Below are 19,446 nucleotides of genomic sequence, written 5' to 3'. Positions count from 1 at the left end.
GCTCTACTGTGGAGGTATGCTCCAGGACAGGCTCTACTGTGGAGGTATGCTCCAGGACAGGCTCTACAACAGAATGCTGGGCTGCTTGGTTTCATCTGGAATATAGTGAGCAATGAATGATACTCTCCTTGGACATCTGTTTATTCTATATCTCATGAGGTTACCTGGCAACATAACATCAATTAGAAGGACAATAGCAAAAGATGGGCAAAGAGAAGAAAACAAAATCATGTATTCTAGAAAGTATCCTAATGGATGCAGCAGCCTTCCTCTTGTGATAGACACTGCCCTGCAACATTGGCACATCACACATCATATTCCTGGGTACATGACCTCACTTAGCCCAGAGAGACACAGCCAAGACATCATTTTATGAAATCCAGATCTAGCAAAGCAGGAGTATCTAGGTCATCCTGTCTTCATTAAAAAGAGTCCTGAAGAACAGACTCAGGGACCACAGTGACTAGCCAGTTGCATAGTACAGGAAGATGGGTGGTGCTCTGTATTCACTTGTGCATGCTCAAATGAGGGGTTAATCATTTATAGCCAAGTAATTACAACAAAATTCCAGATGTTTCATCTGTTTGACAAAGTAGCTTATTTCAGGCAGCAAGGCCTTTGTCTGCCAGTAGAGAAATGCCAGTCATTTTCAGGCTAGGTGGCAAAAATGAGGCAAACTGTAAAGGATGTAAATATTTACACCTGCAAAGTACGCAGTGAGTCATCTACATGCTTATTCATCAGGCTGCTTTCTGCTTTCCCATTAAAAACTCCATTCACACTGCTGTTTCTCAACCTGTTATCTTTGCAAAGCCATACTGGTTACAATTACTGGTAAAAACGGTGTTTTCCCACGTAATATCTTTTTTTTTAAAGTGTGATTTAGGTTTATTATAATAGTTGCTATGGTTAGCATATTTCATCAGAGTACTAGAAAAATAAGTAACTGTAAAAACATTTTAAATTCGCAAAAGTGAGGTTTCTTGACTCTCTCTCCCTCTCCTTCCCTCTCTCTCTCTCTCTCTCCCTCTCCTTCCCTCTCTCTCTCTCTCTCTCTCTCTCTCTTTTTCTGTGTGTGTGTGTGTGTGTGTGTGTGTGTGTGTGCGCATGACTTTAAAGGAACTAATTTTAAATCATTCAGGAATAGATCCGAAATAACAGACCATAGGTCAGTCAGATGGTTCAGCGAGTCAGTGGGTAAAAACTCTTGCCATACAAGCCTGGCAATATGAGTTTTATTCCAGGAAACTACATAGAGACAGAAGAGAATTGCCTCTAGAGTTGTTTGTCCTCTGAGCTCTGCACTAGAGCCATGTACACACACACACACACACACACACACACACACACACACACACAGAGTAAGAAACCAATGAATGATACTTCACTTGCTGGGTTCTTATCTTTCTATAATTTTTTTGAGTTAATTTTAGTGACTTAATATTTCCTAAAGACTGAACATATAGCAATATTTTCCATTTCTCTATTGCCACACTTTTATTTTAAGTTTTCTGGTTTAACTAGTTACTATAATGTGTATATTCATACATATGTTTTATCTTTGTCCTTTTCACCATTTTGTTGTGGTATGCCTAGATGTGTATTCACCACAAATCTAATTCCTCCTCCATATGGACAACTTGTCTTTCCAATCAAACATCAACTGCATTACCTAGATGGATGTTCCATTCCTTTTCTTATCATATAAAGGTCATATCTCTTTGTTTGTTTACCATCCCTATTCTCATATAAATCATTCATAGCCACCTTGTACTTTATAGTGATCATGATAATTCTGATATTATTTGAAACCGCTAAAAGGAGAAAAGCTACCATCAATTGTTCTTTATCAAAAAATAGCTACTGAAAAACCAAAATTACAAAACTCACCATTTTGCAATTAAAACATCAACTTGTTTAGAATTGTTGATTTAGGCATGACTCATCAACAAATATTAAAACTACTGGATAGGAGACTTACTGGGAATAAGGATACTGGCATAGTGCCAGAGTGTCTCCCCAAACAATGCTTACTAAGTGCAAAAGTGAAAAGTGAAAAGTGTTTTTATAAAGCAGTGGTATGGTTGGCTTACCATATAACCTAGTCTGGCACTACTAATGGCATTATTCACATGTAAAGTGGTACGTGCTGAATAATACCCACCTAGGGTGTGTTCTTGCCCAAGATGTTTAGTCATCCTCATAAAACATGTGACTAATTACAAGTTACAAGGAAAAAAAACAAGAATAAATGATTATGAAAAAAAATCATGAAAGAAAAATTCTATAAATCTAGAATGTTGCTAATCTAGAGTTGCTTTAAGCAGCTCTCAGGTTGGATTTTACATAAAGTCAATGTTGTATACTTACACCTTCAAAAGATCAAGGAAATCCTGTTGGTTAAAACAGAATTAAAAAAAAAATCATTATCAGAGGCTGAGTGAGCTTCTTGATTGGGTCCTGATTTGGAATTCCACCTTTAAATGGTTCCTAAAGACAATGGGAAAATTTGGATACAAATTAGACTTTAGAAGTTATTAAAATTTTTCCCAATTTACAGTAGTTTAAAATGTTCGTTTCCAAACATAATATTTCTTTATCAGTTTTAAGAGCTATTTACAAAATTCTATTGCTAGTCATTCTACTGCTCTAATACATTCTAGCTCTAACACATCAAATCCTTTTACATTTCTAGAAAGATTAACTAGAAAAACTTTTTCATGGGACTGGAGACATAGATGCTCAGTCGTTCAGTGGGGCCAGTTTATCTCTTATAAATATAACAAACTTGAAAACATTATATATGTGAACACTGATTATAATTTGAAAGTTCCTGACACATAAACACTCTCATTTAAAATCCTTTCTTTCTTCACAAACCCAGTGAGCACAATGGTCAAGTTTCTGGAAGATGATTTCTCTTGAAAATATTCAGGCAGTGTCACTGCACTGCTATAGAGGCCATGGGGCCTGGGAGAATTGAGCAGATAAATGAGGTGGACTAAAGTTTCATGCAATAGCCAACATTATTCAGGGCCTTAGACAATTTATATGCTGAAAGTTAAGGAAGGTCACAAGAGTAAAGTTCTTATGAGTACAATCACAAGGCCGTGTGAGGATAAGCCTCACACGGCAAACACATGTTTTTCCACAGAGGTATATAAAGGATAGTTTAAACATTTAATTGAGTAACAGCAGAAAACAATAATAAGTAATCTGAAGTAAATGCACTCCTCTACACTATACCTGGAAGAAACATAAAAACACATTCCAAGAATAATTCTGTATTTTGAATAAATTGAGGTTACAAGCTTCTTGTCTTGTTTCCTTTGGTGTGTTCTTACACATACTCAGATTTCTCATGCAATTCTATTCCGGGAATGTGTACTAACCATTACTTTGTTCCAAGAATGAAACAAAAATTTTTTATTAGATATTTTCTTTATTTACATGTCATATGATTTCTACTTTCCCAGTTTCCCCTCCCCCTCAAAACAAACAAACAAAAAAGAACAACAAGAACAAACCCCTGTTCCCTCCTCCCTCCCCCTGCTTGCTACCCCACCCTCTCCTGCTTACTGTCCCTGGCATTCGGCTACACTGGGGCACAGAACCTTAACAGGGCCAAGGGCCTCTCCTCCCACAGACTCGGCCATCTTCTACTATACACATGCTGCCAGAGCAATCAGTCCCACCATGTATAGTCCTTGGTTGGTGGTTTAGTCCCTGGGAGCTCTGAAGGTATGAGTTAGTTCATATTGTTGTTCGTACTAAGGGGCTGCAGACCATTCAGCTCCTTGGGTCCTTTCTCTGGCTCCTTCATTGGGGACCCTGTACTCAGTTCAATGGATGGCTGTGAGCCTCTACATCTGTATTAGTCAGGTACTGTCAGAGCCTCTCAGGAGATAGCTATATTTAGGCTGGCTTGCCCTTCCTTCAGTCTCTGCCCCATAGTTAATCTCTGCAACTCCTTCCATGGGTATTTTGTTCCCCTTTTAAGAAGGAATGAAGTGACCACATTTTAGTCTTCCTTCTTCTTGAGTTTCTTGTGGTTTCTGGATTGTACTTTGTGTATTCCGATCTTCTGGGCTAATATCCACTAGTCTATCAACTCTTGTCTACCTTTAAACACTTTCATAAAATTTTAGAAAAAAAACTTTATATTTTTAAACTGTACTTTAAAAAATGTATATACTACCTCAAGCTTTTGTTTTCTCAAAGTATAATTATTTTAAGCAGTTATGTGAATGTATCCATCACTAAGTATCTTACTGCACTATATTTCCCCATCTTGTGTTGTAAGATGATTTTATACCTCTGAAATGAGATAGAATGAGAGCATTCACTCATAGCAGTTGTAATGTGGCTTTTGACTATTTCATAGCAATATTATGAGCACAAACATTGAAATCATGCAATAATGATTCTGATAACAGTACTGCTTGAGACGAGTAATATAAACAGCAGAAATACTCTGGGTAAAGAGGTGATTCATATCCTGGGAGGGATGGTGTATTCTGTAAGACCATATTGCACTACCCAATTGCACAACTGAAACTAAGATTTTTTTCTGTAATCTGCATTTTACTAGTTATTATTATATGTGTGTAAAAATGTATATATGGGAATGCAGATATGGCATGCCACAGCACATATGTGGAGGCCAGAGGACAACATTCAGGACTTGGTTCTTTCTTTCCTCTCTGGGTTCTGGGATTCAATCTCTGATTGAACCTACTGAGCCATCTCACTGGCTCCCATTTACATTTTAAAATTGCAGCCCACTCAGGTAATTCAAACTGCAGAAAACAACTGCAGATAAAAGGAAGTGGCTCTGTATGCGAACAATAGTGAGTGAGTGGTTAAAGCACTCATGCATGGATCAACTCCCAACCATTGGTTAGATTTGGGGATTCCCTGTGGCAGAAGTAACTGTTCGTCATGTTATGCATGGTTGAGTGCTAATAGCTGTACATGTAAAACCCCTGCAAGAGTATTGTAAGGTTTATACTAGTGTGGAGCCAGGCAATGCAGGAGTTAGAATTAGTGAAATGCATTTGTATTAATGGATCTATGTATAATGTTCTAAAAGGGTAAAGTTAAGTTTCTTTGTTTTCAATAGTGGTAGCTGTAGCTACAGTATGGGATGTTTAGTGTTTCTTCTGCATGGCAATATTGGTGAGGATCTTCAGATGTTGATTAGGTACTTTGTTAGTTCCAAGGTTTTCAGCAGTCACAGTAATCTCTGTAATATCCAAAGAAATGGATCCTACAACTGTGGTGCATATTAACTAGCTGATCATGCATTCAAGTCCTATCAAAGGGGGGTAAATTGAACATCTCCTAACCTGAGCCAGAGTGGAGCTTAACAGAGAAGTCAGTTAGAATCTTACTACAAACACTGATGAGTGTAGGAGATGCAACCACATCTTGAAGCACTGCACCAAAGGGAGGATTCAAGGAAAGTGGCCTTCAATCTTTTGTTTCTTTAAAGCCATTCTTTTTTTTTCTTTTTTTTATTAGATATTCTCTCCATTTACATGTAAATCTCTCCCTTCCCAGTTTCCCCTCCAAAAAACAAACAAACAAAGAAACAAACAAAAACAACAAGAACAAACCCCTGTTGCCTCCCCGCCCCTCCCCATGCCTGCCACCCCACCCTCTCCCACTTTCTGGCCCTGGCGTTCCCCTACACTGGGGCACAGAACCTTCACAGGGCCGAGGTCCTCTCCTCCTATGGATAATAGAATTTGCAATCCTCTACTATACACGTGCTGCCAGAACAATCAGACCCACCATGTGCAGTCCTTGGTTGGTGGTTGAGACCCTGGGAGCTCTGAGGGCACTAGTTAGTTCATATTGTTGTTCGTCCTAAGGGGCTGCAAACGCCTCAGCTCCATAGGTCCTTTCTCTAACTCCTTCATTGGGGACTGTATAATGAATTATTCACCTTTTCTTTTACTGTATAGTTTGAAGGCTATGACTAATGATGTTTACTTGCATAATCAACATCTCAAGATGCAAGAAATTTGCATTACCCTTAAAATACACCTTTCACAAACTTCACACCAGTCTTTCCTGTTAAGCTGTATTCAGCATTGTCCACATTAAGATAATTAGTCAAGGGTAAAATGGACCTAGTAGCAAGGGCTCCCTTTGTTTTAGAATCCCATCTTTGTAAGTAGAGGACATGGGTGTCTCTTGGTCCCTTTTATGAAAGGCAGTTTGTGTATGCATATGAGGTTGTGTGTACTTGTTTGGGTTATGCTTATTTTATGCAATACAGTTAATATATTTGTTACTATATGGTTATTTTGATATACATACTATATATTATTTATTTATAATATTCATAATCATGTACTTGTCTGAATTTCTAAGTGTGCATTTTGGGAATGCATTCTTCTCAATAGATGACAGGATCCTGGTGAGGATGCAGGTTCATGTGTACATATGGGACTGTTTGCTTTCCTTCAATTATGGATGAGTCAAACCTTTGTATTCACATAGTAGTATACTTATGTCTATGTTCCTGCCTCACTAACTCTCATTTGTTTTCATTTGTTGTTTGGCTTTGTTTGATTGGTTATTTTAAGACAAGGTCAAGTGAATACTATGGAAGAACTAAGAAAATATCTTTCTAATGCTGTGAAAATTATCTCCCACTTTTGGATATCTGGGTATCATGCAATTATTAATATATATTCAAAAAGTAGTAAATATTAATGAAAAAATTTAAGACTATCATCTCACGCAAAAATTAAATTACCAGTTTCTTGAATACCTAGGTGCTCTTTCACTTCTCCATTTTGTTAAGTATTCTTTGGGTCACTAGGTGGTGCTAAAAGATCAGCTATGTGTGTGAGCTTCTGGACTAATATCTGTGAGTGCAAAAAAACATGTGTGTTCTTTTGTGTTTGGGTTACCTCACTCAGGATGATATTCTCCAGATCTATCCATTTCCCTAAGAATTTCATAAGTTCATTATTTTTAATAGCTGAGTAGCACTCCATGGTGTAAATGTACCATGTTTTCTGTATCCATTCCTCTGTTGAGGGACATCTGGGTTCTTTCCAGCTTCTGGCTATTATAAATGAGGCTGCTATGAACATGGTAGAGCAAGTGTCCTTATTACTTGATGGAGCATCTTCTGGGTATATGCCCAGGAGTGGTATTGCTGGGTTCTCTGGTAGTACTATGTCCAGTTTCCTGAGGAACCACCAAACTGGTTTCCAGAGTTGTTGTACTAGCTTGCAATCCCACCAGCAATGAAGGAGTGTTCCTCTTTCTTCACAATCTCACCAGTACCTACTGTCACATGAGTTTTTCATTTTAGCCATTCTGACTGGTGTGAGGTGGAATCTCAGGGTTGTTTTGATTTGCATTTCCCTGATGACTAAGGATGATGAACATTTCTTTAGGTGCTTCTTAGCCATTTAGTATTCCACAGTTGAGAATTCTTTCTTTAGCTCTGCACCCCATATTTAATAGGTTTCTTTCCTTCTCTGGAGTCTAACTTCTTGAGTTCTTTGTATACATTAGATATTAGCCCTCTATCAGACTTAAGATTGGTAAAGACCTTTTCCCAATCTGTAGGTTGCCATTTTGTCCTATTGACAGTGTCCTTTGTCTTACAGAAACTTTGTAATTTTATGAAGTCCCATTTGTCAATTCTTGATCTTAGAGCATAAACTATTGGTGTTCTGTTCAGGAAATTTATCCCTGTGCCCATGTGCTCAAGGTTCTTCCCCAATTACTTTTCTATTAGTTTCAGTGTGTCTGGTTTTATGTGGAGGTCCTTGATTCACTTGGACTTGAGTTTTGTAAAAGGAGATAAGAATGGATCCTTTGCATTCTTTTACATGCTAACTACCAGTTGAGCCAGGAACATTTCTTGAAAATGCTGTCTTTTTCAGACTGGATGGATTTAGCTCCTTTGTCAAAGATCAAGTGACCATGGGTATGTGGGTTCATTTCTTGGTCTTCAGTTTTATTCCATTGATCTACCTTCCTGTCACTGTACCAATACCATGCAGTTTTTGTTTTTGTTTTTAATCACAATTGCTCTTTAGTACAGCTTGAGGTCAGGGATGGTGATTCCACCAGAAGTTCTTTTATTTTTGAGAATAGTTATCACTATCCTAGGTTTTTTGCTATTCCAGATGAATTTACAAATTGCTCTTTCTAACTCTATGAAGAATTGAGTTGGAATTTTGATAGGGATTGCATTGAATCTTTAAGTTGCTTTTGGCAAGATGGACTATTTTACTATATTAATGCTACCAATCCATGAGCATGGGAGATCTTTCCATCTTCTGAGATCTTCAATTTCTTTCTTCAAAGACTTGAAGTTTTTGTCATAAAGATATTTCACTTGCTTAGTTAGAGTCACACCAAAGTATTTTATATTATTTGTGACTATTGTGAAGGGTGTTGTCTCCTTAATTTCTTTCTCAATATGTTTATCCTTTGTGTAGAGGAAGGCCACTGATTTGTTTGAGTTAATTTTACATCCAGCTACTTTGCTGAAGTTATTTATCAGATTCAGGCATTCTCTGGTGGAATTTTTGGGGTCACTTATGTGTACTATCATATCATCTGCAAATAGTGATAATTTGACTTCTTCCTTTTCAATTTGTATCCCTTTGATCTCCTTTTGTTGTTTAATTGCTCTGGGTAGAACTTCAAGTACAGTGTTGAATAGGTAGGGAGAGAGTGGGCAGCCTTGTCTAGTCCCTGATTTTAGTGGGATTGCTTCAAGATTCTCTCCGTTCAGTTTGATGTTGGCTACTGGTTTGCTGTATATTGCTTTTACTATGTTTAGGTATGGGCCTTGAATTCCTGATTTTTCCAAGACTTATCATGAAGGGGTTTGGGGTTTTGTCAAATGCTTTCTTAGCATCTAATAAAATGATTATGTGGTTTTATTTTCTTTGAGTTTGTTTATATAGTGGATTACATTGATGGATTTCCATATATTGAACCATTCCTGCATCCCTGGGATGAAGCCTACTTGATAGTGATGAATGATCGTTTTAATGTGTTCTTGGATTCAGATTGCAAGAATTTTATTGAGTATTTTTGCATTGATATTCATAAGGGAAATCGATCTGAAGTTTTCTTTCTTTGTTAGGTCTTTGTGTGGTTTAGGTACCGGAGTAATTGTGACTTCATAAAATGAATTGAGTCCAGTACCTTCTGTTTCTATTTTTGTGGAATAGTTTGAGGAGTATTGGTATTAGGTCTTCTTTGAAGGTGTGATAATACTCTGTACTAAAGCCATCTGGTCCTGGGCTTCTTTTGGTTGGGAGAGTATTAATGACTGTTTCTATTTCATTAGCAGATATGGGACTGTTTAGATTGTTTAGCTGATCTTGATTTAACTTTGGAACCTCATATCTGTCTAGAAAATTGTCCATTTCATCCAGATTTTCCAGTTTTGTTGAGTATAGGCTTTTGTAGTAGGATCTCATGATTTTTTGGATTTTCTCAGTGTCTGTTGTTATGTCTTCCTTTTCATTTCTGATTTTGTTTTTTTTTCTTATTCAAAACAGATTTATTGGAACTTATGGGAAATTATAATGCTAATGGTGCTTGGAGAAGATAACATCAGCCTTCAGGACCTCCACAAGAAAGAGAAAGACACAGCTTGACAGTAATAGCACTCTAATACAAAAACACTCATAGGGTCAGTCAGTCTTATATTTCATAAAAATATGTTCGTATGCTGCAGAAAAGTATGTGAGGGGACAGCCAAAATGTAGATGCCATCCAGAGGCAGAATGACACAGGGCCATCATATTCCAGTCCTTTATGCTTTTTATAATGTCCTCTCGTTATCCCATCCCCTTCCTCTATGGTTCCACATACTCTGAAAGTGATGGGACACAAGCCTTACAATTTTCAAATATTGTTGCTGTCCAATGGTGGGTCTGTACTGTTTTAGGCTGAAAATAAGCTCATGATATTCCATGTCAGTACATCTACCTCCAATCAGAAAATTTTGATTGGAATTTTAAAAAAGTGAAATAAACATTCTTCCCAAGTACATGTAAAAATGCTTGAATACATATAGTCTATGCCTCTAATGAGTCACATGTGTCCTGCCTTACATTTATCAGGGCCCAGCAATGACCTCTCCTTATGTATTGCCAACAAGAGCATAGCTTAGCCTCCAAATAATAGACAAAGAATTCATGACAATCTGAACATTTCTTACTCACAAAGTAGACTTGCTTTGGCTGCCTTGACTATGTCTGTAAGCTCAGAACAAAGTTGAACAAATCTGTCTGGAATAACATCACCCTTGTCATCATAGACCTCATCAGGGACAGGGAACTTCTCCAGGGACAGGCATGTGAGGTTGGCAGTATGCTTCTTCAGGCTGCTCATGGACAAGAAGTTCTTGACAAAATTTACTTCAGTGAGTTGGAAGGAGGGAACTGATTTGGAAGTCCATGAGCATACAGTCCTCTAATTTGCATGTCTGCAGAGTAGCTGTCAGTCTTTCATCAGGCTTCCTAGGAATGGATGACTTAAATGTATGAAGCTGACACCACTCAGTTCCAGGTGTTTGAGCTGATGGATGCTTGGACACTGGAAAAGATACCTCATATCTGATTGTGACAGCATGCAGCCAGTGATGGCAAGGGTCTCTAATGGACTCTCCAAGAGGGAGAGAGAGAAGGAGAGAGAAAGAGAGAGAGAGAGAGAGAGAGAGAGAGAGAGAGAGAGAGAGAGAGAGATCAAAGACTTTGCCTAAGTTAAGTTTAATATTTGCAGAGAAAAGGCTGTGACTTCAAGGGAGCAACTTAGGCCCACGATCGTTCTCAGATTATTAAGGTCAAGCCCAAGATGCTCCCTGAGAAAGAGCTATCATATCCTATCATGGTATTCTAGGTAGGATATAAGCTATCACTGTGTCTGCTACTGCCTCAGCTCTACAGCTTCTTCTGAACTGGTAAGCATAAAACATATTTGGGGACAGATGATGAACAGGAGAATCAAAATGGACCAACTGGGAACTACATCCCCAGCTCTGCCAATATTTATCTCAATGTGCCCCAGATTCTACATACAGCCTCTGTTCTGTTCACAGGACTTCCCTTTGACTACAATCATACACTCATTCCCTATCTACACAGCCCCATCCTATGATCAAATTTCCTTTGAACCATGGGAAGTCAGAGGCAGATGGAAACTATACATGTAGTTCTGAAGACAGATTTGACATGAGAGAGCATATGGTATAATATCTCATACATTCTGTAGATCTATTTTCCCTTTATCTGTAAATACTTTGCTCACCCCTGGATAAAGCTCTCTGTCCATTCTTACCTAAGCACTTGGTCCAGGAGTTTATTCAGGAAGTAGATATCATTTAAATAGAGATGCTGGAGCTTATGCTGATTGGAGAACTGGGTAAAGACCTGCATAACACACAGGTCTTCAGTCTCTTGGTCCCAAGGCCAATCCAAAGTTATGCAGATTTCCTTCAAACGGAGTTTCTGGAGGTTTTTCATCTGGCCCAGCCCAGGAGCTAGCATTGCAAGGGTACACATGTCCCAACATCTGTTTATTTCCACTTCTTGAATTGAGCCTAGATCAAAAATCTCCAACACAAACAGTGAGTCATTGGCGGGAATGGCGAAAACTCCATCTTCTGGCAGATCACCTGTATCACATCTTTTTTTTTTTTGCTTGGCCCACCGATAAATAAAAATATTTTAGGTATTTGGAGGGATGGCAGGTCATGAGGGAAAGGTTCATCAATATAGTCATGCCTGTTTTTCCTCTATGATGGGATGACTCCACACTGGTTGGGGCTCGTCAATGATATCTAGAGAGCTGATTTCAGCACACCCATCCTGGAAGTCATGGTGGGAGTCTTGTCAATCAAGCACTTGTAGTTTCTACCTCCTAGGTTGAACTTTTTGTGTCATCACCAAATCAAGGCCATTTAACACAGATTTCAAGGTCTCCAGGAGAGGAGTCTTCATCAGGGCTCCCACAGGCAGGCATAGGAAGGGCCATGCAGCCACCATCTGCCTCAGGATTTCATGTTGTTTGCTGATGAATGCATCCTTGAAGAGTGGTGGGAAGAGCTACATGGGCAGGTCCTTCAGAGCAGAGATAATCAAGGCTTCATCTTTCAGCAGGCTTTTTCTCACCAGCTGCTGGACTGTTGGTGGGTCCTTGAAACTCATCATTGCTTTCAGGTATACAGATGCTGCTTTGGGTCCTGGCCTCAGAAGCTCCAATCTCAGCAAGGTCAGGTAGTCACACCAGACTCCAAGGCTCAGAGTCCATTTCTGATTTTGTTAATTAGGATATTGTCTCTGTGCCCTCAAGTTTGTCTGGCTAAGGGTTTATCTATGTTGTTGATTTTCTCAAAGAACCAGCTCCTGGTTTGGTTTATTCTTTGTATAGTTCTTTTTGTTTCTATTTGGTTGATTTCAGCCCTGAGTTTGATTATTTCCTGCCTTTGACTCCTCTTGGGTGAATTTGCTTCTTTTTGTTCTAGAGCTTTCAGATGTACTGTCAAATTGCTGGTATATGCTCTCTCCAGTTTCTTTTTGGAGGCACTTAAAGCTATGAGTTTTCCTCTTAGGACTGCTTTCATTGTGTCCCATAAGATTGGGTATGTTGTGGCTTCATTTTCATTAAACACTAAAAAGTATTTAATTTCTTTCTGTATTTCTTTCCTTGACCAAGTTACCATTGAATAGAGCACTGTTCAGGTGCCATGTGTATTTGGGCTTTCTGTTATTTTTGTTGTCTATGGTGATCTGATAGGATGCATGGAATAATTTCACTCTTCTTGTATCTGTTGAGGCCTGTTTTGTGACTGATTATATCGTTTGGTTCATAATTTCTGTTAGTTCCACTGTTTATCTGTTTAGTTTGTGTTTCCATGCTCTGTCCATTGCAGAGAGTAGGGTGTTGAAGTCTCCCTCTATTATTGTGTGAGGTGCAATGTGAGCTTTGAGCTTTAGGAAAGTTTCTTTCATGCATGTGGATGTCCTTGCATTTGGAGCATAAAGGTTCAGAATTGAGAGTTCATTTTGGTAGATTTTACCTTTGATGAATATGAAGTGCCCATCTTTATCTTTTTTAATCACTTTAGGTTGAAAGTTGATTTTATTCGATATTAGAATAGCTACTCCAGCTTGTTTCTTGGGACCATTTGCTTGGAAAATTGTTTTCCAGCCTTTTATTCTGAGCTAGTATCTGTCTTTTTCACTGAAGTGGGTTTCCTGTATGCAACAAAATGTTGGGTCCTGTTTATGTAATCACTCTGTTAGTCTATGTTTTCTTATTGGGGAATTGAGTCCATTAATAGATACTAAGAAAAAGTAGTTGTTGCTTCCTGTTATTTTTGTTGTTAGAGTAGGAATTCTGTTCATGTGGCTATCTTCTTTATTTTTGTTGAGGGATTACCTCTTCTAGGGTGTCGTTTTCCTCCTTGTGTTGGAGTTTTCTATTTATTGTCCTTAGAAGGGCTGGATTTGTGGAAAGGTATTGCATAAATTTGGTTTTGTCACAGAAACCTTGGTTTCTCTATCTATGGTGATTGAGAGTTTTGTTGGTTATAGTAGCCTGGGCTGGCATTTGTTGTTCTCTTAGTGTCTGGATGACATTAGCCCAGCATCTTCTGGCTTTCATAGTCTCTGGGGAGAAGTCTGGTGTAATTCTGATAGGTCTGCCTTTATATGTAACTTGACCTTTTTCCCTTACTACTTTTAAAATTCTTTCTTGGTTTTGTGCATTTGGTGTTTTCATTATTATCTGACAGGAGGAATTTCTTTTCTGGTCCAGTCTATTTGGAGTTCTGTAGGCTTCTTATATGTTCATGGGCATTTCTTTCTTTAGTTTAGGGAAGTTTTCTTCTATAATTTTGTTGAATATAGTTACTGGCCTTTTATGTTAGAAATCTTCACTCTCTTCTCTACCTATTATCCTTAGGTTTGATCTTCTCATTGTGTCCTGGATTTCCTGGGTGTTTTGAGTTAAGAGTTTTTTGCATTTTGCATTTTCTTTGACTGTTGTGTCAATGTTTTCTATGGTATCTTCAGCCCCTGAGATTCTCTCTTCTATCTCTTGTATTCTGTTGGTGACACTTGCATCTGTGTTTCCTGACCTCTTTCCTGGACTTTCTATCTCCAGATTTCTCACCCTTTGTGATTTCTTTACTTTTTCTACTTCCATTTTTAAATCCTGGATGGTTTTCTTTAATTTCTTCATGTGTTTGGCTGTGTTTTTCTGTTATTCTTTAGGGGATTTTTGTGTTCCCTCTTTAAGGGCTTCTGCTTGTTTACTTGTGCTCTCCTGTAATTCTTTAAGGTATTTTTGTGTTTCTTCTTTAAGGGTTTGTACCTGTTTACCTGTGTTCTCTTGTATTTCTTTTAGGGAGTTATTTATGTCCTTCTTAAAATCCTCTATCAGCATCATGAGATATGATCTATAAATCCAAATCTTGCATTTCCAGTGTGTTGGTTTATCAACATTTTGCTGTGATGGGAGTACTGGGTTCTGATGATGCCATGTAGCATTGGTTTCTGTTGGTAAGATTCTTGTCTTTTGCTATTTGGTAATCTTTGGTGTTATATGTTCTTGCTGTCTCTGGCTGTAGCTTTTTCCTCCTGTGGTTCTGTATTCCTGTGTTAGTACTCCCTGGAAATCAGCTCTCTCCTGGCAAGACCTGTGCACAGAGGCCTGCTGATGATGCTGCACCTCCTGGGGGCAGATGGATGCAGGAAGGACCCTGTCTCAGCTGCTCTGCTGCTTCTGTGACCTGTGCATCCTGGCTGGTCCTGCCTTACAACAATCATCTGAGAGAAAATGGCTGTCTGACCTGAGTCCTGGGGTCAGAGTACTTCCTTGAGTCTCTATGTTAATAATCATTTACTTTATAAGCAGCTTCTCTGATGAGGGCTGAAGGATATATTAATGCATAATGATAAGTTATTAAGATTCAGTTTAATATTACATCCATTAGGATTATGTTCTTCCCTGGGAGCTATGATTCACAGAGTCATAGATTTTTAACTTGTAATGGTGGTAGATATGGATATCATTTTGTGGATTTTGACTTAAATCTAATCATAAAATCGACAATGACTTCCATGATGTTCATGCCACTATTGCATTACTGGGCATGTCTTGCAAGGACAGTCATTGTTCCAAGTATTACAATCATCAACTTTTACTTTAAAAATAAAAAGTATTTTATTACATTTTGAAAATAATCCTCTTTTAAAGATCTAGTCACAGATTGATATTTTAATTTTTATGTGTGTTTGTGTGTTTGTGTGTGTGTGTGTGTGTGTGTGTGTGTGTGTGTGTGCAAATTACATGTTTATGGAGGTCAGAAGAAAACTTGTAGAAGTTGTTTTCTTTTACCACATGCGTTCTGGTAGTTGTCATGCTTGGCAGCAAGTACCTTTTTCTGTTCAAGCATCTCATCAATACATGGTTACATTAAAAGATATTATTTTTGTTGCTTGAAAATATCATACATGTATATAAATAGAATGTGCCTTGAGCAAATCCATCATTTAATTTCTCTCCTGCAATTTCTCTTCTCCCTCTCTCATTTTCCTATCAACTTCATGTCTTTTTTTCATATATCTGATGTGTTCAACTGGTTCTTCCTTTTTGAACATTGGTGTAGGACTACTGCTTGAGTGGGTGATCTCTCCATGATCACATCTGTAGCAGAAGCTTTTGATTCCACCATTTTCTGCTCCTGGTGGGTTGTGCTTCTAGTATCTGCCCAGGTAATCTTTGGATCTAAGGATGAAAGGCACACACACACATTAGCTTAATTTTAAATGCCTTGGCTATCTCAAAAGCTGGGCACTTCTAAGCCTTCCCCTGATACTCCAGGCCCCATTGTGGAAGTGGCCAGTGGCCACCCACCTGAAATCTCACATCACTGGTAGGCTTTATCTTCTGCCCCTTCTTCATCCCATCCTTCTACCCCAAGTCATCCCAATTCTCCCATGCCTCTCTGTGTCTTACCTGTTTAACTCTAAGTGTTTCTCTATATGCCCAGTCATTGGCCACTGGCATCTTTATTGATGGATCAAGAACCAATTGGAGACAAGGACCTATGGGTCTGCACATGCAAATACAAAGCACTAGCTCCAATTTCCAACACACATCCTTGAAGAAGAATGCCTCTCATTCTGCCAAAAACTGTCACTTGCTAATAGCTTCTTAGCTGTTGGTGGGGGCTTCGTATGGAAAAGGAACTAGGCCAAATTGGGAAGGCCATGAGAAACTTCTCAGAGACTTTTATAATACTATGTCATGGGATTGATAGTACAGTTTTCTTTCTACATTAAGTCCATCACAACTAACCTAAAATTGCAACCAAGTATCAGACAAACTCCCTTATATGTATCTTTTAACTAAAAAATAGATGGGAAATTCCAGTTCCAAAATGTGAACATAGTTATTGCTACTCTGTTCACAATAGCTAGAATATGACCATGCTAGTTCCTTTATGAACATTCTTGTATTTGTTCTCTAACTGACCTACACTGACTTTGAGTTCTTGGAAGACATTAACACTATGTTGTCAACCATTATATTCTTAACATCAAGCATTGTGACTATCAGACAGCTGGCATTTCTGTGAGTTAGCAGTAAGAAGTTTCCATGACAGACACTGGTTTGTTTTTCTATTCTACCACTTATTTGAGTGAATTCTGTAATCATGAATTAATAATACTTAATTTTAGTAGATATCCAACAAAATGTTGGTAAGTTTTAAATGATTTAACAGATTTAATATGGTTTTTGAATATAATGTAATATTATAAAGATTTTAGTTTTAATTTTAAATTATGTAGATATATGTATGCTTGTGTTTGAGTATGTGCATGTGAGTACAGTACTCTTGGAGGACAGAAGAAAGGGTGAGGTCCTCTGTATATTGTAGTTAAGGCAACTGTGAGCTGCCTACTGTTATGGATACTGGTAATTGAACTCAGGTTCTCTAGAAGAACAGTATATGTTCTTAATTGGTAAGTCATTTATCCAGCTCTGTGAGGAAGCCCAGTAAACAAAATGGTTCACCAGAGTGAATTTCAGTGTAATGGTGCTTGGTTTGTAATTGGGAGGAGGGGTGGATGTTACTTATGTCTCCCCTAGGAAAATTTTTATCAACAGCACAATTTTTCAGTTTTGTATCTTCAGTGCTCTGGTGTGAGTGCTTATGCTCCACTCCCCAGTTAAGATATTGAAAACTATTAAACTATTTCTGAAGTGATGATAATAAGACATGAGGTTCATGTTCTATGGAGGTACTAGAAATTTTGAGATGTGGGGTTTGGCTAAAGGAAGTAGGTCACTGGAGATGCATGCTTGGGAACATATTGTCATTGGGCACCTCCTACCTCTCACTCTGTTTCTAGTCAATTCCAAAGTAAATAATAACCTCTGCTACATGTTCCTCTAACCATGATGTTTTACCCAAATGCATGAAGTCCAGCACCACTGTTTGTGGGCTAAAACAAATTCTTCCAACACTAAATTGTTCAGGCCAGGTATTTTGTTCACAGCTATGTTTAAGTAGCTGATATATGATTGTTCTGCTTCTGTGAGTGAGATTTTAATCTCTTTCATAATCTCTGAGGGAGCTTGTTTTTCATTCTAGCCATGTGAGAACACATGGAAAGTACTATTTATATAAAAACAATTTCCCATGAGCTATCAAATCTGACATCATGATCTTGGACTTCCCAGACTTGAGAGTGATAAAAAGTAAGGTTTAATTGCACATAAAGGACATAGTCTGAAGGTTTTTCTTTTCTATCTCAAATAATTAAAATACTTGAGTCTTCTTTGGTTCAGGTCCTTCTCTTAGTTTGACATAAATAAGTAGACATAATAACTGACATTAAATTTGTAAGAAATACTGATGTCTGAAGTTTGGAAAGTAGCAAAAGTGATTGTTGACTAATCTTTCCATGCAGTGCTGGTCTTCATGTTATAGTCTGAACAATCAGACTCTATAGAAGCACAGGTTAATTCGAAGATTTTCTAAAATATGTATGCATGTATTCATGCATGCATGTATGTATGTATGTATGTATGTATGTATGTATGTATGTATGTATGTGTGGGGCTGTGGACAGTGAGAGCTAAAGGCTTAGAGCCCTGGAGACCCTGAAGGGACAGTAGGAGCTTCACCTGCTCCTGTCATAAGGCCCTTGCCAAGTAGCCATAGACCCCATAGATCTGTGGCCATCAGTCACAAAAGTACAATGCCCCAAGCTTTTCCACATGTAGATAAGGCATCCCTAACATTTCAGACCACGATAATAAGAAAAGAGATGTGACCACTGTCAAGTAGGCTCAAAACAGGGCTCTACATGATAATGAGGTACCTAGAGGTCCAGAGGGTATGCCAAAGAGCTTTTCTTCCCAAATATTTCTCCCTGCAGAAGGTATTTAATCTCAAGCCTACCCTGAGAAGTGGGGTATGTTTTTACACATCCATTTTCCACTGTGACAATAATAAACTGTTTGGAACCATAGTCTTTTCATAAAGATCTGCTGTTGGGAGTCATGGAAAAGACCTTTGCCTATAGAGTCACTGTCTAATCTTCCATAGTAGAAGACCTCTCTGCACTCCCAGCTATAACTGGTCAGGCCAACTGGACTTTCCCTGCTGGAACTGGCCAGAGCTCCCCTCAACACCCAGCTATATGCAGCCCTAAGCCTGACTCCATCCTCAGCTCTTCTGCAACTCCCAGTGGGACAGAAGGTCCACTGGGAACCTGGGCCTGGGCCTGGGAACCCCATGGCCCCACCCTTGTTGCAGGCACAGGGATTTCTGAACTAGTTCTGGCTTTCCCATGTCTCAAACTGTGCTTTCCCACCCCCTGAGCAGTGCCTCAGTACTTCCCTAGAGCCCAATACCTGTCCAGGTGGAGTGGAATAAGTATAGTCAAACTCCCATTATTCTACCTCAAGTGGCTGTGCCCTGTGGCAGAGCAGGTGTAGGCCTACAAACCTACATGTATGTATTTATCTAATTAATTAATTTTGTGCATGTATGTGTATTATAGAGGTTAGAAGAGGGTGTTGGGCCATCTAGATTGGGAATTAGAGGCAGTTGTAAAGGGCTTAATGAGCGTGCTGGAACTAAACTTGGGACTGCAAGAGCTGAAAGTGCTCTTAATTGATGATCCATTTCTTCAGCTCCAATATGTAGATTATTCTCAGTGGACATAGCTATGATTTTTGTCATCAATCAAGGGACCAAAGATAGTGGTGAATGACTCTGTTGAGCTGAAATTAATTTTGTACATATTACAGCAATATTTCAACATTTTCTTGTTGAATTTATACATGCACAAATTTTTTTTATTTTATTTTTTTTTATTTCTTTATTTATATGCGAATTTCTCCATTCCCAGTTTCCCCTCCAAA

At 38.5% G+C, this 19,446-nt stretch overlaps 1 pseudogene; it reads right to left on the bottom strand.

Moving 5' to 3' along the window:
• LOC116089366 overlaps positions 1-12,206 on the bottom strand; it is a 15,484-nt pseudogene extending 3,278 nt beyond the window's left edge.
• Between the last annotated feature and the right edge of the window lie 7,240 nt (positions 12,207-19,446).

The sequence above is a fragment of the Mastomys coucha genome, unplaced genomic scaffold (genome assembly GCF_008632895.1).
Source record: "Mastomys coucha isolate ucsf_1 unplaced genomic scaffold, UCSF_Mcou_1 pScaffold14, whole genome shotgun sequence".
Classification (NCBI taxonomy): domain Eukaryota; kingdom Metazoa; phylum Chordata; class Mammalia; order Rodentia; family Muridae; genus Mastomys; species Mastomys coucha.
This window is presented reverse-complemented; position numbering and strand designations above follow the sequence as displayed.